Source organism: Natrix helvetica (genome assembly GCF_964273705.1).
Source record: "Natrix helvetica genome assembly, chromosome: Z".
Lineage (NCBI taxonomy): Eukaryota > Metazoa > Chordata > Lepidosauria > Squamata > Natricidae > Natrix > Natrix helvetica.
In genome coordinates this window covers 37959253-37978672 of record NC_138554.1, presented here as the reverse complement: position 1 = coordinate 37978672, position 19420 = coordinate 37959253, and the positions used below count along the sequence as shown (strand labels likewise).

General features: G+C 37.7%; 1 protein-coding gene across 1 annotated transcript in view; it reads left to right on the top strand.

The window, feature by feature from the left end:
* The first annotated feature begins 2583 nt into the window (after nt 1–2583).
* The window catches only part of LOC309382270 (uncharacterized protein), a 25136-nt gene continuing 8299 nt past the window's right edge, over nt 2584–19420 (top strand). The window contains exon 1 of the mRNA XM_081933869.1: nt 2584–2686. The gene's annotated coding sequence lies outside the window, so the exon portion shown is untranslated. The remainder of the gene's footprint in view (nt 2687–19420) is intronic.

The following is a 19420-nucleotide window of genomic DNA, read 5'->3' as shown; positions in this document are numbered from 1 at the left end:
GCCTTAGTTATGTGTCTTTCTTTCCATTTTTTTGTACTTGCCTTTTTGCCTTTCAATTTGTCAGAGAGATCTTTGTACAGCCATGCTGGTTTCTTCTTGGATTTCTTGTTTTTCTTTTTCAGTGGTATTGTGTTGAGCTGGGCTTTTATGATCATATTTTTCAGAGTTTCCCAAGCTTCTTGAGTTGTTTTCCCCTTTAGGATTTTCATCCAAGGAATCTTTCCCAAGTTCTCAGAGACTTTGTTAAAATCAGCTCTTTTAAAATATAGGACTCTGGTATCATTACGGTCTATTGCTTGTGTTTATATTATGTTGAATTCTAGTATGAAATGGTCACCCACAGTCCCTGTGGTTCAACTTCCTCTATCACTTCTTCTCTGAAAGAATGAAGACTTCTTGGCATGACTACTTATTCCACATTGTGCATATGTATATCAACTGTGGCATAGTTGCAAACAATTATTATGCATTGTTATAACAAGAAGGTCTGTGACTGTTATATTTGATTGGTTTGTGATGCAAGTATTAACTGTAAATGGACATTCTGGAGTTTTGCTGACCTTCCTTGTAGTTTTATGTCTTTGAGTTAGATTTGGACAAAATGCCTCTATGAGGGGTGCCTTAAGAAAAAGCCTTTCCCCCCCCTCTGTGGAGTAAGAGACATAGTTCTTTAAAGAGCCATTCCTTTTTTTCTGCTAAATCATAACATCTGTTTTGGCATATTCAATAGTATTTCTAAATTAAGAATTTATTAAAGTTCACATGTTCATTTATTTATTTGATAGATTGATATCCCCTCTTTCCTTTGGGAGCTCAAGGCAACGATTGTAGCACTCTCTGTTTCTATTTTCCTCACAACAACTGTCCTGTAAGATAGGTTGGACTAAGAGAGAACAATTGGTCCCAGATCACTCAGAAAACTTCCTCCATTGACAGGAAACTGATTAGCATTAGAAGACAGTAGCAGGCAAAGATTTCCCCAAATTCAGGCAATTTCATTTTCCATTTCTTTTGCTAATTATAAAAACCAATCATAATAAGCATTTGTGTCTTTCCACAAAAAGAATGTGAGTTCTTTGTCTTCTCAACCCTGAAAGTGTAATAAAGCTATGGAAAAGAATATAATTGGCCATAACCTCTTTTTCTTCTGTGGCTCTAAAAGAATAAGATAATAATTTGAAAGGGAAAAGGAGTACAACTCAATGTAAGAGAACATGACTGGGAGACTCAAAATCCAGGCCTGACATTTCCAAAGGGGGAGCTGAAAAAGGCAACTCTTCCTAGAAAATGAGAGAGCAGTTGCTGGTCAGTGTAAAGAAGGCTAAGGTAAATAAATCTGGTATTGGCATATTGTATGGAAGTTCCTTTCCCCAAGTTTTTAAATCCCTTGAAGTTTTCTATAAAGAGTAAATCATTTCCAGTTGATCTATTCATTTTTAAATATATCAAGCTGCTCTGTTTCTCAGCACTTTCTCTTTTCTCTATAAGGAGTTTTGAATACGACTTTTTGTCTGGATTTTTGGTTTCTTGTGGAGAAGAGGATATCCAAAAAAAACGACTAACCTGGATATATCTATGACATAAAAGAAGGGGGCTGCCACGACCTCTCTGGTTGATGTCATTTTAGTAAATTAGCCCCTCCGAGAATCTACTTCAATGTTTTTCAACCTTAGCATCTTTAAGATAAGTGGACTTCAGCTCCCAGAATTCCTCAGCTAGATTTGATTTACCTCTGGTTTTCTTCTTCAGAAAGTGATTTTCAATATCTTTCCCATATCTGCTATCTTTACTTTCTTTCCAAATTTACTCACAGGATTAAAAGTGTACTGCAGTCTGGATTCTCAACATAAAAGTCCAGCCTGAGGGTTTATCTTAATCTTCCCCACCAAGTTTTTGATTTTTGCTATTTCACCCACACTTGCCTCATCACCTTCTCTGAGCCCCAGCTGTTTCCTCCATCCCACCTTCTTCTGGCCCCCCATTGTTCCCTCCTCACGGACACATAACCGTCATGTATATTTTTTCCGGTTCTTTCCAGCTGCTGAGGAAAATTATAAACATCCAAGGACAGCATGAAAAAACAAACTCTTGTGCACCTCCAGGAAGAAGATGCTGGTCTCATAAAATAAACTTTGGGAGATGGCTTCCAGCAATAAATTATTATCAATAGATGAGTGGCTTTGTAAGAGCCTTTCCACTTAATCCATCTTCTTAAATTTAATACTTAATCTAGCCTCTGAACTATATTCACAATACATGTCTAAAATTATACGTTATCTTTTGAAATATATGTTGTTTCAAAAATTGAACATGCATTGTAAATTGTAACATGAAGGGTCCTTTTTAGAAACCAGAACTGTTTAATCCTCAGATTCATTGGAAAAAGTAACAGAGACTATTGAGTTATATAGGCAAACTTAATGTTCCTGGAATCTGTGTCAATTAAACATAGGTGGGGCACATAAGCATTTAAAAAGGAATTTTAAAATGCTTATGGGGGTAGGGTCAATCAGAGGTGATATTTATCAGTTCTCTGAACTATTCAAAATTTCCGCTACTGGTTTTCCAGAACTGGTCAGAACCTGCTGAATACCATCTCTGCTTAGTTCAGATCCTTGTTTTGACATGGAACTTCCACAAATATTGAGTCTAATCTACTACAGAAGATGGATGTGAAACCAAAGAGGTGACAATGATTTTATTGGAACAAATATGCAGTCTATTTAAATAACAGTCTATTTAAATAACTGTTAATATCAACACAAGTAAATGTTGCATTGTGGAGTGATGCTTTTTGTGTATGAGCTAGAACCCGTCGTATATGCTACCAGTCTGCTTTTCTAATCAATTTGTTATTTCATGGCCTTTCCCCACATAATTTCTCATGGTCTTTTCTCATGAATGTAATTCATGAGAAATTATTGCATTGCTATCACAGAATTGTCTCTATTCCCAATTATTTTGGTCCATCTGTTTATAAATCATGTGTTCTGATTTGTAATTGTGTAACTTATTACAGGCAAGATAGTTTGTTTTTCTCACTGGATTTGCTAGTGTCTTGTTTTAGCACAGGGATGTCAAACTCAATTTCATTGAGGACCACATCAGGGCTGTGATTGACCTTGGGGGGGCCAGGTGGATGTGTCCGACTGGATGGGCATGTCCAACTGGGTGGGCGTGGCCTTGTTGACACCACTCATGGCATAGCTGACTGTGTGGGCATGGCCAACTAGGTGAGCATGGCCAGCTTGATGCCAGTTCACAAACTGTTGATATGTTTCCTCTTTGCATAGGGCAGACTGGGCCAAAGCCAACTGGCCCGATGTTTCTTTTCGCATTGGGTAGACTGGGCTGAAGTGACAAGGGTAGACTAGGCCAAAGAAATGCAAATGGACTGGGCCAAAGCAACATGAGTAGACTGGGCTGAAGCGGCATGGGACGGCCCCTTACATTTTTCAGGACGGTCCCGTGAGCCAGATCCGACCACATTGCGGGCCAGATGCAGCCTTATGTTTGACACCCCTATTTTAGCATGTCACCAACTAATGGAAAAACTGCACTCAGTCATGGCACTGCAACAGAACAGGAACAAGGAAGATCTGACCTCAGGGAATCTGGCTTTTCTAGGCTAATTTGTCTATCTCTTCTTCCAAAATCTCTGAGCATTTCCCAAGTTAAAATAACATAAAGTAAGGAAACAAGGAAGATACCGTGGTAGAAATAGGCCTGGAAATTGTACAATTAGGTAAATGCAATATATAGAGTGAGAGAACTGAAACTGCATAGATATTAAGCAGGACCTCTCTAGCTTTGAAAGAGGAAATTCAAAATGACAAATACAGGGAAACTGACAAATAGCTCCAACTATACCCCTCTTTTCATCCAATAAAAGGATTTTGGGACACAACATGCAAATGGAAAAGGCAAAGACTGAAAGAGATATAATTAATAATTATTAATAATAATAATAATAATCCCTCTTAATAATAATAAGAGGGATCTTGGAGTTTTACCATGTTTCCCCAAAAACAAGACAGGGTCTTTTTTTCTTTTTACCCACAAAATATGGCTTGGGCCTTATTATGAGGGGAGGGTTTATTGTTTTGGGGTTGCCGGGCAGGTGCTCTCTTGCGTGCGGGTTTCCAAAGAGCTGGGCAGAGCCTTATGGGCAAATGGCTGTGTTGCGCTGTTACAACAGCAGCACTGCAACACAACAGCCATGAAGTGACCACGCTCTGCCAGCAGCTGGCCCACAACCATAGAGCATATGCCCACAGCGACCACTGCCGAAAGACTTGGTTTGGAAGCCACCAAAAAAGCCATGCTGGGATGGTGGCAGCGGCGGCAGCAGCGGAGGTGGTCTGGCTCTGCGGGGAGAGCTGGGCCAGTGCATTGTGAGGCTGGGAGGCGCGCGATCGAGAGTGGAACAGCCACTCGCCCAACCCCCCTCTCCAGCCATGCCTTTCACTGGCATTTTGAAGGCGCCAAGCTGTGGGAGCTGGGTGGCGGTGAACAGGTGCTCACGCGGCTTCGTGATACCCCTAGGTCAGTGAATGGCGCTGTGCCCGGCTAGAAAAAGGGTTTGCCAGGTGGCTGCTCATGAGCATGGTCACTTCATGGCTGTTATGTTGCGCTGCTGCAACAGCGCAACACAGCCATTCGCCCATGAGGCTGTGCCCAGCTCTTTGGGAGCCTGCTCACAAGAGAGCAGCTGCCCGACAAACCCCGTCTTCAGCTGGGCACACTGCTGCTCACCAACCTAGTGGTATCCCAAAGGTACCAAACAATACGATCACTTTTGCCTCCCCCCGGTTCCTGCGGCTTGGCACCTTCGGGATACTGCTAGATTGGTGAGCAGCGCTCTGCCTGGCCACAGGTGGGGGGCTGTCCAGGGGGCTTATTTGCGAGGGAAGGGTTATATTTTTGCCCACCAGAAAAATGTGGCATGGCTTTATTATCAGGACATGTCGTATTTTCAGGGAAACACAGTAGTGAACAACCAATTAAATATGAGCCAATTGTGCAGCAGCAGCCAAAAAAGCCAATGCAATCCTAAATTGCATTAACAGAGAGATATAATCAAGATTAAGGGAGGTATTAATTCCACTCTATAAAGTTTTAATAAGACTACATCTAGAATACTGTATCCAGTTTTGGTCACCACATTATAAAAAAGATATTGAGACTCTAGAAAGAATGCAGAGAAGAGCAACTAAGGTGCTTAGGAGACTGGAGACTAAAACATACCATAAAGAGTTGCAAGTACTAGGTATGGCTAGTCTAGTGAGGAGAAGGACTAGGAGAGGCATAATAGCAGTGTTCTAATATTTGAAAGGTTGCCACAGAGAGGAGGGAGTCAAGCTATTTTCCAAACCGCCCGAAGGCCACACAAGAAATAATGGATGGAAACTGATCAAGAAGACATTAAATCTAGAAATAAGGAGAAATTTTCTGACAGTGAGAACAATCAACCAATGGAACATCTTGCCTTCAGAAGTTGTGGAAGCTTCATCACTGGAAGCTTTCAGGAAGATCCTGGACTGCCATTTGTCAGAAATTGTAGAGTCTCCTGCTTGGGTGGGGGATTGGACTAGAAGACCTACAAAATCCCTTCCAACTGTTAATCTGTTAAATAGTTGAAGTGGAAATAGAGTTGTGATCAGAGCAAAAGAGGTGTGCACTCATCTCCCAATACTTTATATTTCTCAATCTTGCAACTTTAAGATCTGTAGGCTTGAAGGTTGGGTGATGAATTATGGGAACTGAAGCCTACACATTTTAAAGCTGCCAAGATTGAGATATACTGCCCAATACTCTGAACTCTAGTTATATTTGCCATATAGGTAATCTGTATTTGTTCCCAAGAAAATGGCAGGTAAAACAACTTTTTAAAAAGCATGCTGGGTTAAGGGATATACTATTTTTATGCCAGGATGGCTGATGATGGTTTAAGGCAATCTCTCTTGTGTATGGAGAATAAATTGGAGGCAATGTTATGCAACCAAGACAGATAAGGGGGCCTGGAGCAAGTGAGTTTCAGCCTTTGACACTCAGAAGTTTTGAAGAAAAAGGACATTATCTCTTCTAGTTACTATAAATAAAAAGGATGATGATGTACCAGGAATAACTCAGCAAGTGGTATTAAACTGGAATATACACAGGGTATGGGGTGTTCATAGGCATTCTCTCTATACTCCTCCCACCACTCTCTCTAAGGTAGTGTTTTTCAATCTTGGCAACTTTAAGAGGTGTGGAGGTCAACTCCCAGAATTCTCTAGGAAGCCAATTCCTAATTATTCTTTGGATAAAAGCTCTTGTCTCTTGCCACAATTATACAGGTCTTGCGTGTGATTTTTTCCAGTAGTTCATTTATCAATTGATGCCTTGTCAACCACTTCTTCTCTTTCTGTCCACCTTGTTATGTATTATATTTTCCACAGATGCATCAACCCTCATGAAGCATCCAAAGTGTGATAAGGTTTGTTTCATGCTTCTTGTATGCATATACATACACATACATACATATATGCATATACATACACATACATACATATATGCATATACATACACATGCATACATATGCATATACATACACATACATACATACACATACATACACATACATACATATATATATATAGTTTTTAAAAGATAAAAACTAATGCAAATTGATGTCAAGTAAAAAGGAGAGAAAAAGAAGAAAATCAGAAAGAAAGCTAAAAGTGCCACAAAGAAAGAAAAAGACTATGCATTTTTCCTGGTTTAATCTTTTATAGAATTAGAAATTTATTCTTGTTTTAGATTCATATGTTATATTATATATAACATATAACTCTATGTTATATATAATATAAAAACTATATATAGTTTTCCCCCGAATGCCATCACTCTGCTAAACAACTAATCCCCACAACACTGTAAAATTATCTACTAAGACTGCATTATATTATTCGTCTCTTCCTTTCTAGTACCTATCTCTTCTCACTTATGATTATAACCTTGTTGCTGGTATCTTTAAATTTATATTGTTTTATTTATTTCCTAGTATAATTTGATTGCTTACTAGTAAATTATGAGTATCACTAAGTGTTGTATCTTATGATTCTAAATGAATGTATTCTATTTTATGTATTCTTTATGTGAGAGCATATGCACCAAAGACAAATTCCTTGTGTGCCCAATCACACTTGGCTAATAAGGAATTCTAGTCTATTATTTTGTGTTGTGCTGTGTTGTGATATTTTTATGTTATGTTGTTATGCTATTTATTTACAATTTGACACCCATCTTGCCTGCGGGTGACCATTCGTAATGTTTTTCTGTTTCTCCGTAATTTTTAAATATATATATATATCTATTTTTCTATGTCACTTCCTTTATACAAGTTGAAGTAATATTAATGAAATACTTTTTGTATAGCCACTCTATCCATTAATATGGTGTCTTTCTCTGAAAATTCAACATCATTTTCTTTTGTTTTTATTTAATAATTTATAGGCCAACCCCTTTCTCTGATTTTGTTTGCAAACTCAATTTCTTTTTGCTTTACATAGTTCGTTTTCATTTTTCTTACTGTTAACATAGATAACTTTAGTTGTATAGGGAGTCCTTGATTTGCAACCATTTGTTTAGTGATTGTTCAAAGTTATGACAGCACTGAAAAAGTGCCTTATGAGCCCATTGCTCACACTTATGACCATTGCAGCATCTCTATGATCATGTGATCAGAATTAAGACACTTGACAATTGGCAGGTTTTTATGCTGGTTGCAGTGCCCCAGGGTCATTTGATCACCTTTTGCAATCTTCTGACAAGCAAAGGCAATGGGGAAGTCAGATTCACTTAACAATCATAGGGCTAACTTAACAACTGCAATGGTTCACTTAACAACTGGGGCAAGAAAGGTAATAAAATGAAGCAAAACTTTGTTAACAATTGTTTTGCTTATTAATAAAATTTTGGGCTCAAATGTGGTTGTAAGTCGAAGACTACCTATACAAATGTAACTTATTGAGAAATTCTTATTCTCTCCTGAATATGTTTTTGATTATTCTTCTCTTTAGCTCATCCAAAGTAGTTTGTGTTTACTTTGTCCTCTGGTTATCTAGTTTACCTTTCTGGTTTATCAAATTATCTACTGTAGTTCTCTTACAAACTCTGTCTATAACTTCTGTCTTAATCTTCAGAATTTCATTGTCCCATTAATCTGTTTTATATCTCCAGGCACTTGTTGTACAGAGCTTAACTTCTTTTTTCATCTCTTTTATCTTTACAAGCCTTTGATCCTTCTTTATTTCAAAACTGTCAATTTAGTATCAAGTGATTCAGATAATTTACTGTCTAATTCCTTAAACATTTTCTGGAATAAATCTGATATAATTCTTCTCTCTGTCCTCCTCCCTGCTTTTGCTTTATTTGCAATTCTGCCACATGCAATACTGTAATCAAAAAATGAACGTGTTTCAATTTCAAAAGAAAGAGTAAAAGGGAGCTCTTCTTTTTAGCTAAAAATTAATTACATCCAAAGTTGTTTAAGAAATTAGACTTGTGTATGTATATAGGTTGCATTACACCTTTCAACTTGATTGAAATCCCTCAATTCCTAGCCGTTCAATTTTATGAGGAAAACCCCATCTGTTTTGTCTCCTTATTTTTTAGATTGATTGCTCTTAGATCGCATTCAGTATCTGCAACAAATTATTCAAATATGCTAGATTATTGACATTCCTGCCATTGATTGGCTCCACTCTTTAATTCTTCCAAACCTGTGGCCCATATTTAGTTTATAAATTGAAGGGTTCTTTTCCATGGGTAAATTATTGGGTGTTAGTAAATTCTGTCCTCATTTACTGTGGTTTTCCAGCTATTGTAGAATTTTCTTCTCCGAAAAATCAGATTATAGGGAATAACAATTGCTTTGAAGGAGTTCCGCTGATTAACATTATTTTAAAAATGGCAGTGTCCATAAAACATAACTCTTTTTGATATTCACTTCCTCTATCTATGATCCATTTAAAGTTGGTGTTTTTCTTTCTTTCTGAAGTCTGCTTGTTCAACTTCTCCTTCTCCTAATTATTCTACAGAATTATTAAAAGAGCCTTGCTGGCATATGGTATTATTAGGGCTGTTAGGGCATAATTAGAACATTCCTCTAAATCTCCCTTCTTAGGGATTGAGATATAGATAGATCTTTTCCTGTTTTTCGGCCATGCTACTTTTTCCCATATTTGTTGGCAGAGGACTGACATGGTCTTGTTTGTTCCCATGCCAGCCTCCTTTAATAACTCTTGGGCTTTCCTATTCGTTGGTTGTTTTCTGCCCATCTGACTTCCTCTTCAAGCACCTCTGTTTCCTCTTGATATTCTTCTCTTGTGAATATGATGTTGCCTATTTTTGTCTTCTTGTATTGCTTTTAAATATGTTTCTTTTACCTTCTTTTAGATTACACTCCATCATTAATTTCCATCTCTGCTTATTTTTTATGATTGATTTTTTGTATTTCTTTGATTGCTGATTTCATAGTGAGGTGCTCAGCAATCTTTTGCAACTCATCATACAGCTTTTCTAAAAGTTGCTACATGTATTTTCCATATGTTGCTTAATGAAATGCAATCTATTTTTTTATTGTGGTGTTGTCCATCTTAAGATGGTGTGGGTGGAGAGCTATTTTTTATTTTGTCAAAATGATGTGTTACACACTCCATTTTTACACAGAAGCATATCTGTCATTGCCCTGTGCAGCACTGTGGGCAAATTTTCAAACTGTTTTTAATGTAGATTCCTTTTCAGCTTTTGCATTAAAGTTGCCAATAGTTTTAGAACATTTTTTTCAGTGTTGTTCTATTACTTATTATAATATTGAATTCAACAACCACTTCTTCATGACCATCACTGATGCATACATCTGTATAATTGTAAAACTAAGTAGCTGTTTTTGAATCTTGCAAGACAGACTTCCTATAAGCTAGACTGCTTATAGGGTTTTGTTATATAATACAATAGTAGAGTTGGAAGGGACCTTGGAGGTCTTCTAGTCCAACCCCCTGCCTAGGCAGGAAACCCTATACCATTTCAGACAGATGGCTATCCAACATCTTCTTAAAGACTTCCAGTGTTGGGGCATTCAGAACTTCTGGAGGCAAGCTGTTCCACTGATTAATTGTTCTAACTGTCAGGAAGTTTCTCCTCAGTTCTAAGTTGCTTCTCTCCTTGATTAGTTTCCACCCATTGCTTCTTGTTCTACCCTCAGGTGCCTTGGAGAATAGTTTGACTCCCTCTTCTTTGTGGCAACCTCTGAGATATTGGAACATTGCTATCATGTCTCCCCTAGTCCTTCTTTCTCTTAAGCTAGACATACCTAGTTCCCGCAACCGTTCTTCATATGTTTTACTCTCCAGTCCCCTAATCATCTTTGTTGCTCTTCTCTGCACTCTTTCTAGAGTCTCCACATCTTTTTTACATCGTGGCGACCAGAACTGAATGCAGTATTCCAAGTGTGGCTTTACCAAGGCATTATAAAGTGATATTAACACTTCACGTGATCTTGATTCTATCCCTCTGTTGATGCAGCCTAGAACTGTGTTGGCTTTTTTGGCAGCTGCTGCACACTGCTGCCTCATATTTAAATGGTTGTCCACTAGGACACCAAGATCCCTTTCACAGTTACTACTACTGAGCAAGGTATCACCTATACTGTACCTGTGCATTCCATTTTTGTTGCCTAAATGTAGAACCTTACTCTTTTCACCATTGAATTCCATTTTATTAGATAGTGCCCAATGTTCAAGTTTGTCAAGATCCTTCTGTATCTTAAGCCTATCTTCTGGAGTGTTGGCTATTCCTGCCAGCTTGGTGTCATCTGCAAATTTGATGAGTTCCCCATTTATTCCCTCATCCAAATCATTGATGAAGATGTTGAAGAGTACTGGGCCTAAAACGGAGCCTTGGGGTACTCCACTGCATACTTCCCTCCATGTAGATGCAGTTCCATTGAGGACTACACGTTGAGTGCGGTTGGTCAGCCAGTTACAAATCCATCTGGTGGTGATGCTGTCTAACCCACATTCTTCTACTTTATCTAGTAGTAGGTTATGGTCTACCTTATCAAAAGCCTTACTGAAGTCCAAGTAAACTATATCAACGGCATTCCTCTGGTCCACTAATTTTGTCACATTATCAAAGAATGCAATAAGATTAGTCTGGCATGATCTATTTTTGACAAATCCATGTTGACTTTTGGCTATTACTTTGTTTGCTTCTAGGTGTTCACAAATTCGTTGCTTGATTATTTATTATTTTTATACATAGAAGTGTAACTCACAATCCCCTGAATATCAGCATTTAGTCATTGCAATACTTATATGAGTAATGCTTGAGTTATTTATAAGAAATAACCAATATTCCCAAAATCTATGTAGTCCTCATTTATACTGATCCTTAATTTTTTAAAAAATGTGTATGTAATGTTTGGATTACAATATTACATCAGATATGTTTATTTGTGAAAAAATACTGTTCAGTAGGCAAAAGGATGGTGAATTGTCTTCTAGAAATTCCTCTAGTTTATATGTGAATACTTGAATACAGTTCAGCATTCTTTGTATGGCAAATATATGCTACGTACATCCCTTGAATATCATGGATGAATAACTATGGGAACAACAAGCAGCAATGTATATATTGTTCACTTGTGTTGAATGTAATGCAGTGTTTCTCAACCTTGATTACTATAAGATATGTGAACATACACTCCCAGAATTCACTAACCAGCCAGGTAAATTATTGCATTGCAACTGAAAGCTTTGTAATGCTCAAACCACTGAAAACATTTATACATATCTTGTAGCTGTCAAGAATCCAATTTATATAACAAGGACTTTTAAAAATACAGTTATTTTTGTATTAGACTCATACAAAAGTACCCATTTTTAAATTCAGACAAAATTGTGAAATTAGTTTACACGGATGGATCAGTTGGTCATTTGCAAACTTTAAAGCAGGTTTTCTTTCAAACTTAGCACCTTTCAGAATTGCTGGTTTAGGATTTCTGGGAGTTGAAGTCCACACATTTTATAGGTGCCAAATTTGAAAAACACAGTCTAAAAGCGTAATTAGGGCCAGCGGTAGGCTTCAAAAATTTTAGCAAGGGGTTTTCTGCCCAGTAGCAGGGTGGGCATGTGCATGGTGGGCATGGCCTAGTCGGCAGCCTGTACCATGGCAGGGGGGACATTTTTGCCCTCCCTGGGCTCAGGATGCTTTCCTCCGGGAGGGCAAAAATGTCATCCCCATGCTCCGGAGGCCCTCTGGAGGCCAGAAAGGGGCCCATTTCCGGCCTTCCTGAACTTCCGTTAGGGGTGTTTTTTGCCCTTTCCGAGCTTCCGCATGTGCCCTGCACTTACCTCCATCCAAAACGGGCCACTTGGAGACTCCTGGGAGGGGTGGGGTGGGAGGGACCAGCCCGGAGTGGGATTTGGGGGTTCTCCAAACTGCACAGAATCTTAGCAAGAGGTTCTCTTTTTTTATTTAAAAATTTTCTTTTGAATAAACACAAACCGACAAAGCACAAAAAAACCCACAAAACCATCTTCCATTACAAATTGCAGAAAGTGTGTCGATTGGTTACAAAAGCTTCCGTGCATCACTTCCACAGTCATCACCTACAATCCATATAAAATCATATATTTTACATCAAATATATTTATATATATTACTGTCATCATACCTCAACCTTCATTTGACTGTAATTGTTTTTATGTCCTTTTATCTAAAATATTCCAAATTTAAAGCAAAACCACATAATGGCATTCCATTAGCTCTTCCCAATATCATTCAATAACATTACATCTTTATAACATGTTCTAAATAAAAATTGGTTATATTTAATAAGAGTTTCTAAACTTCCTTTCATAGTTACCATTTGTAATTTATATCAAATTTCCTCTTATCAAACCAATACATATGTATACATTATTATCATTATAAATCATTTATTTAACTATATCCATTATCACTTCATTTTTTAACATAATGCTCTAAATTTAACTAAGTTTGGCTAAGGAATTAACTTTATTTTTATAATAAGCTTTCATATATCAACCTGTGTCTTTCCAGTAATAGTGCAGTCTTATGTCTCTTGCCATTTGTGGCATTAGTATTCTGGTTAATTTCTTAGTAAATTTTCTTCGCAATTTGTTGCTTGTTGCATATCTTGTATAAGCTCGAAACCCTCCATCTGCTTTTTCAATCAGTTTATCTTTGGTTATCACCAGTGCTTCTGACAAGATTTCTCTCGTTGGTTCCATAAATTGTTCTCTCCTTTCTTCTTCTATGCCTTGAAATCTGGGGTATGGCTCCAGTCCATCTTTCTCCCCTTTCCATATTCCACTCTTTCCATTTCCAACCATGCTCAGTTCACTGTCGGTATCAACAATTTTCTTATCTCTTTGTTTATTTTTTCCTTCAGTTTTTAGAGCTCTGACTTCCACTTTCTTCATTTGATGAACATCCTCAATTTTTCCATCAAATTTTACTGTTCTACAATCTATGATCTCCAATCTCTTCTCAATTTTTTCTGTTACTTCTAATAATTTTTGAATTTCAAACATAATCTTTTGCAATGTTAAGGTTTTTTTTTCATGTTGCGCCATTCTTCCAACTTGTAAACACTGCCACTCTGGCATTCAAAACTTCCAATGATGTTTCCAAAGAGCACCTGTATAAATAACCCATGCTCTTCTCATTATCACTCTTTGTAAACAAGCTGAAGAACCTTGAAATACAAAGTCAAATGATCAAAAAGAAAAAAGAAAGCACAATATTTCCAAGACTCAAGCCTCCAGCCTCCAAGTGGCAGTGTAACTTCCTTTCCCTCTGTTCTTACAGCCCTCTTTGTATTCCTTTTATATCTTATCTATATTCTGGGCTTAAAGAAAACAAAAATTCTAAGTGGAGAAAAAAAAGACCATCCAATCCAGCATTATAAAAATAAAGAAAAAGATTTTAATCTTTTGGTAAAAGAAAGAATATAAAAAGTAGAAGAAGAAAAACTAATCCATTCAATTTGAGGAATAGGAAACATTTGTGGAAGTTCCATCTGTAAAAGAAAAGGATAACAAACTGTCTAATGTGGCTTAATTTCACCGCTTATTCTCTTCTGTTTTCAAATTTAATTTAGCTTTCATTTTTTTGGGTAAACTCTTTTATAACAAAAGGATTTCCTCACTAGATGGACACACTTTCCATTTTCCTCCCGTTCCGGAGCTGTCCCAACTTCAGCAGCTTCAATGGCTGTGCTTCTGTCACCAGCAAAAAGAGCTTCTCCTGGATCAATCAGGGACTTTGCAGTTTCCCTGAGATCAGCAAGACTTACTCTTCCCTATCACCATCTCTTCGGGATGGTTTATGTCCAAAAGGACCGTCCAGTGGCAAAAGTATCAACTGCGATCTTGGAGCTCCAAGATCGCATGTCGTGTCGTCGCGACGTCAGCCTCCTCTCCCAGGAAGAGGTTCTCTTGAATCCCTGCAAACCCCCAGCAGCTCACCCTGATTAGGGCATATTTTCTTATTCTGAGTAACCACATTTGTGATTAGGAACAGTGTATCCACAAAAAGACTGATATTTCCATACTGTCTGTTGTCCCAGCCTTTCCGTTAATATGCCTACAAATGACAAGTTGAGATGAAATTACAGAACTAATATCTTTCAATGTTTCATAATTAAACTAAGATTACTCATGGATATATTTAATGCATACTTTTGCAAGATGGAGTTGATATAAATTGTTTAACACAAATATTGATAAGAGAAGCTAGTAATTATAATTTTTAATTGTAAACATTTTTTATATTGATCTTAATAAGATTTGAAGCTCCATATTTTAACTGATTCAAACTTTAGGAGATGTAAAACAAAAATAGTTTAGCTTCCTTTTTTTATGTTCTGATATATAACCTTATTAAGGATCTTTATGGATATATTTCTTCAGCAGTTTCTGATTGTAGACTTTCCACACTACTGACCTTTTAGTCCGTGTTTGTATTTTTATAATTATTATGACTCATCTCCTTAGAATTTTAAGAAAAATACTAGGCCAGTCACTCTCCCTCAACCATCTTAGTTTGCTGTTATGGCGAAAATAGGAAGGAAGTAGTAGTATTGACTATGTTCACCACTTTGTAAAAATAATAAAGAACCATGGTGGTGTAGTAGTTATAATGCAGTACTGTAAACTAACTCTGCCCATAGGCAGGAATTTCATCCTAACTGGCTCAAGGAGGTCGGTAAAATGAGGACCCAATTTGTTGGGGATAATATACTGACTCTGTAAATTGCCCAGATAGTGTTGTAAAGCACTATGAAGTGGTATATAAGTCTAAATGCTATTGCTATTGCTATCAAGGTGGGAAATACATAAATAAACAAACTGTAATTTTTCATGTATTTTTTTTTAAATTGTAAACCTGACTGAAGTAATCTGATTTCTGTCATTTGTAAATTACTCTGGTAACTTTTTTGGGCTTACAGATTGGGCCAAAATTCTTCAAATAAATTAAAATTAATATAAAATATAATATACAATAATTTTAATTCTTTAAGTGATGATGACTACTGTATATTGGATTTTTCTAGGTGTTGAGAATATAATATAGAACCTTTAGAACTAAGTTGCGGGGGGCAGGTGCTTAGCAATTCACAGTACGAATTGTGGGAACCAGGAAAATGAAAACAAGAAACTACTCAGCAATTATTTTTCTGATATTCCTGGTTGTTTATGACTCTGATTTTTCAGACAGATTTGAGGTTGGCACTTATCTCAGTATTGTTGGAATCTCATATTAGCTTAATTTTGTCTGCATACTATTAAAATTCTTGTCATCACTTTTAATTGAGAAAAAATGGTGCATCACAGAGCAACAATTTTTGAACCAAGATACTCAAATTGGTTAATTTAGGGAATGTGTCCAAAATCTGGGAATCAGGGAATAAAAATTAAGAAAGTTGTGGCTGGTTCCATGCTACTGTCTGCTACTTTGCTGCTGTTGTGATCACATGATTTTCATTTTCAACATTTCAGGACATTATCCTAGACAATCCCTCCCTCCCTCCTCTACCCAGCAACAGCCATTTACCTACCTTTTAGGAATGAGAGGAGTGGTGGGAAGGGAAGGGAAATTTATGATGCTGCTTGTTAGATTCCCACAAGAAAAATCAGTGGAAAAACTAGCAGGAAGTTAGAAGTCACTCCTGCTCTAACTATTTTTTTCCCCTCCCTTGGTCATTTTGTTTCTCTGTTTAGGTAAAGAAATATCTCTGAAACAATGACCCTGCAGAGCATGGATTGACTAGAAATGGATAAAATTATAGCCTATGCCAGATGAAATGCTGCCACTTGATCACCTCCGCCCAAGTTGGAACAGATGTTTAATAACATTGTACGAAGTTGGGTTAATAAGTATGACATGTTCACAAATAAGTTCAGGTTAATTTATTGTGTGCTAGAGTTTACTGTATCCCTAGCTGCAAGTGGTATATCAAAAATAAATTTTAAAACTTTTTGTCCTAATTATCCAATTGTTACATTATGGATTTCCAGTTTGTTATTTAGATTACATTTTTCTCTGGCAAGAAAACGAATGTTTACTGTGAGATTCAAAACCATATCTATTGTTTATTTAAGCAGGGTACATATAACAGCTATATGAAAAATGCCAGTGCTTTGAGACACAGAGGGAGAGAGATAGAAACCATTGTTTATTATATATTATAATATTATTACTTGTACAATTTTTTCTAGAGATACGTTTTTGAAAATAATCCTGGGATCATTTATTTAGAAAATGAACTTTACATCTGCTCAGGTTCAAACCACAATGACTGCATCAGGATGTTAATGAGGTATATATATATTCCTCATTAAACAATCTCTCTCTCTCTCTCTCTCTCTCTCTTTCTCTCTCTCTTTCTGAGTGCATGTGTGTGTGTGTGTGTGTGTGTGTGTGAGAGAGAGAGAGAGAGAGAGAGAGAGGGAGAGAGAGAGAGAGAGAGATGGAGAGATGGTATTCTATTTTCTTCACTCCCAGTTTGGTAGTGCGCAGAAGGTTCTTGATGATGTCAAGGTGGGTCGGCGGATACCCAGACAATGACGGGCTTTCATCTAGTTACATATACATTATGTCATTTGCATCATATATGTCAGGGGTGTCAAACTCACGTCATCACGGCATCATTACGTGAGGTATCATGACTTTCCCCCCCTTTGCTAAATCAGATGTGGGCGTGGCCAGCGTATGATGCATCCAGCTCATGGGCCGCGATTCTGATGTCACTTTTCTGTGAAATCTCAGCTTTTTTGCAGGCTTGTCAGAAGGGTCCCAAGTTTACATTAAGGTGATCAAGAGTAATATGTCCTTCCCTCATTTTAAAAACAATCCACTGAAGTATTTCTGTTTTTACTTCCTTCTCTGATTTGGATTTAGAGTTATCAGATATCTACCTGTAAGTAGGAACAGGAGGACATTTTTCCAACAAATACTTATTTTCAGGAACATATCCTAGCAATAATACAGAATCAACAGTGATTACCATCAGGAAACTGTCAAACATATTGCAATTGCTAATATAATGAAATGTAGAAGTGATATAAAATATGGTTGAAGATGCTAAAGAATTGAGTAAAATAACTGCTAATATAAATGTAACAATGATATTATGATATATATAAAACATGAAAGAGATGTAATATCCCAGGGAAGTACCACCTTCCGTATGATGTAGCTGTCAAAAATCCCCCCCCCCACATTTATGTACCCTTTTCCCAAAAATACTTGAAAAAAAACCAAAAAAACTTTTGTTTGAAGAGGAAACTGTCTAGAGTCGCTTTATCGATGAGACAGGTGGCATATAAATTTAATATATAAATAAATATGCCCTTCTCAAATTTCACCATGGAAATATATGATGAGTTGATAAGGGGCTGGATTGAAGCAAATTGCTGGAATCTAGAAATAAATAAATAACATAAGTAAGTCTGTCAAAGAGAAAGAAAGGAGAGAAAGAAGGAAGCAGACAATTTACAAGGTAACAATAACAAATTTTTGAATGACTACTGTTGTGAAAACAATGTATTTTTTTAAAAAAAAACAAGCTATTCAAAAAACTGGACAATATTTTATTTTATGGCCATGCCTCTTAGATTGAGGACATGAGTACAAAAAGGCAAAATCCTCATTTTGCTGGATCTCTGGTAATCCTGTTGGGATAGACTTCAGCTCCCATCATTTTTATTCATCATGATCTCCTCTCACTCTTCTTATAATAATTATGGCTTCTGATATTTCTCTACTCCAATTTCAAAGATATGGTCTATGACTCTACTTTTAACAGACATGCATAGATATGAGTCACTCCTCTTCCAGAAGCAGCTGGCTAAACAGTCCAGCACAACTGCACGTCCCCAGAGTAAAAAAATAAATAAAAAATAAAGGCATATTACAGGCAGTCATGTAGAACCACATTCTTTTCTCCAGAACCTAATAGATCATTTTGATGAAGAAGTCTGACTTGATTGTGGCGTTATGATGACATTTTTCTGTGAAATCTACCAGTTCTGTTTTTTTGCATTTCTATGAGAACTGTTGTTATATTCTTACGAACAATACTCATGGTCCAGCACCATTTAGGAAGGAGCAAACAACTAGCAAGCAATTTTTGTAGCTTTTGAACCATTGGTCTCCTCCCCACAAACTTCCCCCCTTCAAATGTTGTTCTGAAGGCTAATTTGGCATAGTGTACTATGATGGCATAGATCCAGGGATGGGCTTCAAAAATTTCAGCAATGGGTTCTCTGCCCGGTTGCTGGCTGGGCATGGCTATGGTGGGTGTAGCCTAGTCAGCCTCCTGCACCATGGCAGGGGGCATTTTCCCCTTTCCCAGGCTCTGGAGGCTTTCCTCGGACCTCTGGGAGGGCGAAAACTGTCTCCCCCAGGTTCTGGAGGTCTTCTGGGAGACCCCTTTCCCCACCTCACCAAGCCTCTGTGCGGGCCCTACACTTACCTCACCAGTGACGTGCGGTGAGGTTTATGGCTGGTGAGGCTGGTGACGTCATCAGGAAGGCGGGAATGGGACCACGTGTGCTGGAGGCTCAGGCTGCCTCAGCCTCCAGCACACGTGATCCCATTCCGCGCCTTCCTGAGCGTGCTCCGCTGGCTTGCGCTCCACAGTCCTCGAAAGCGACTGGGGAACAACAAGAACCTTCCTGCCTCTGCTGGACTTTGCGCGCTCCTCGCGACTGCATATTGCAGTTGCGAGGAGCGCGCGAAATCCAGCAGAGGCAGGAAGGTTCTCGTCGTTCCCCAGTCGCTTTCGTGCCTTCGTCATCCGGGAGCGCCGACGACATTTCTGCCTCCACCCTCCGCAGCTCC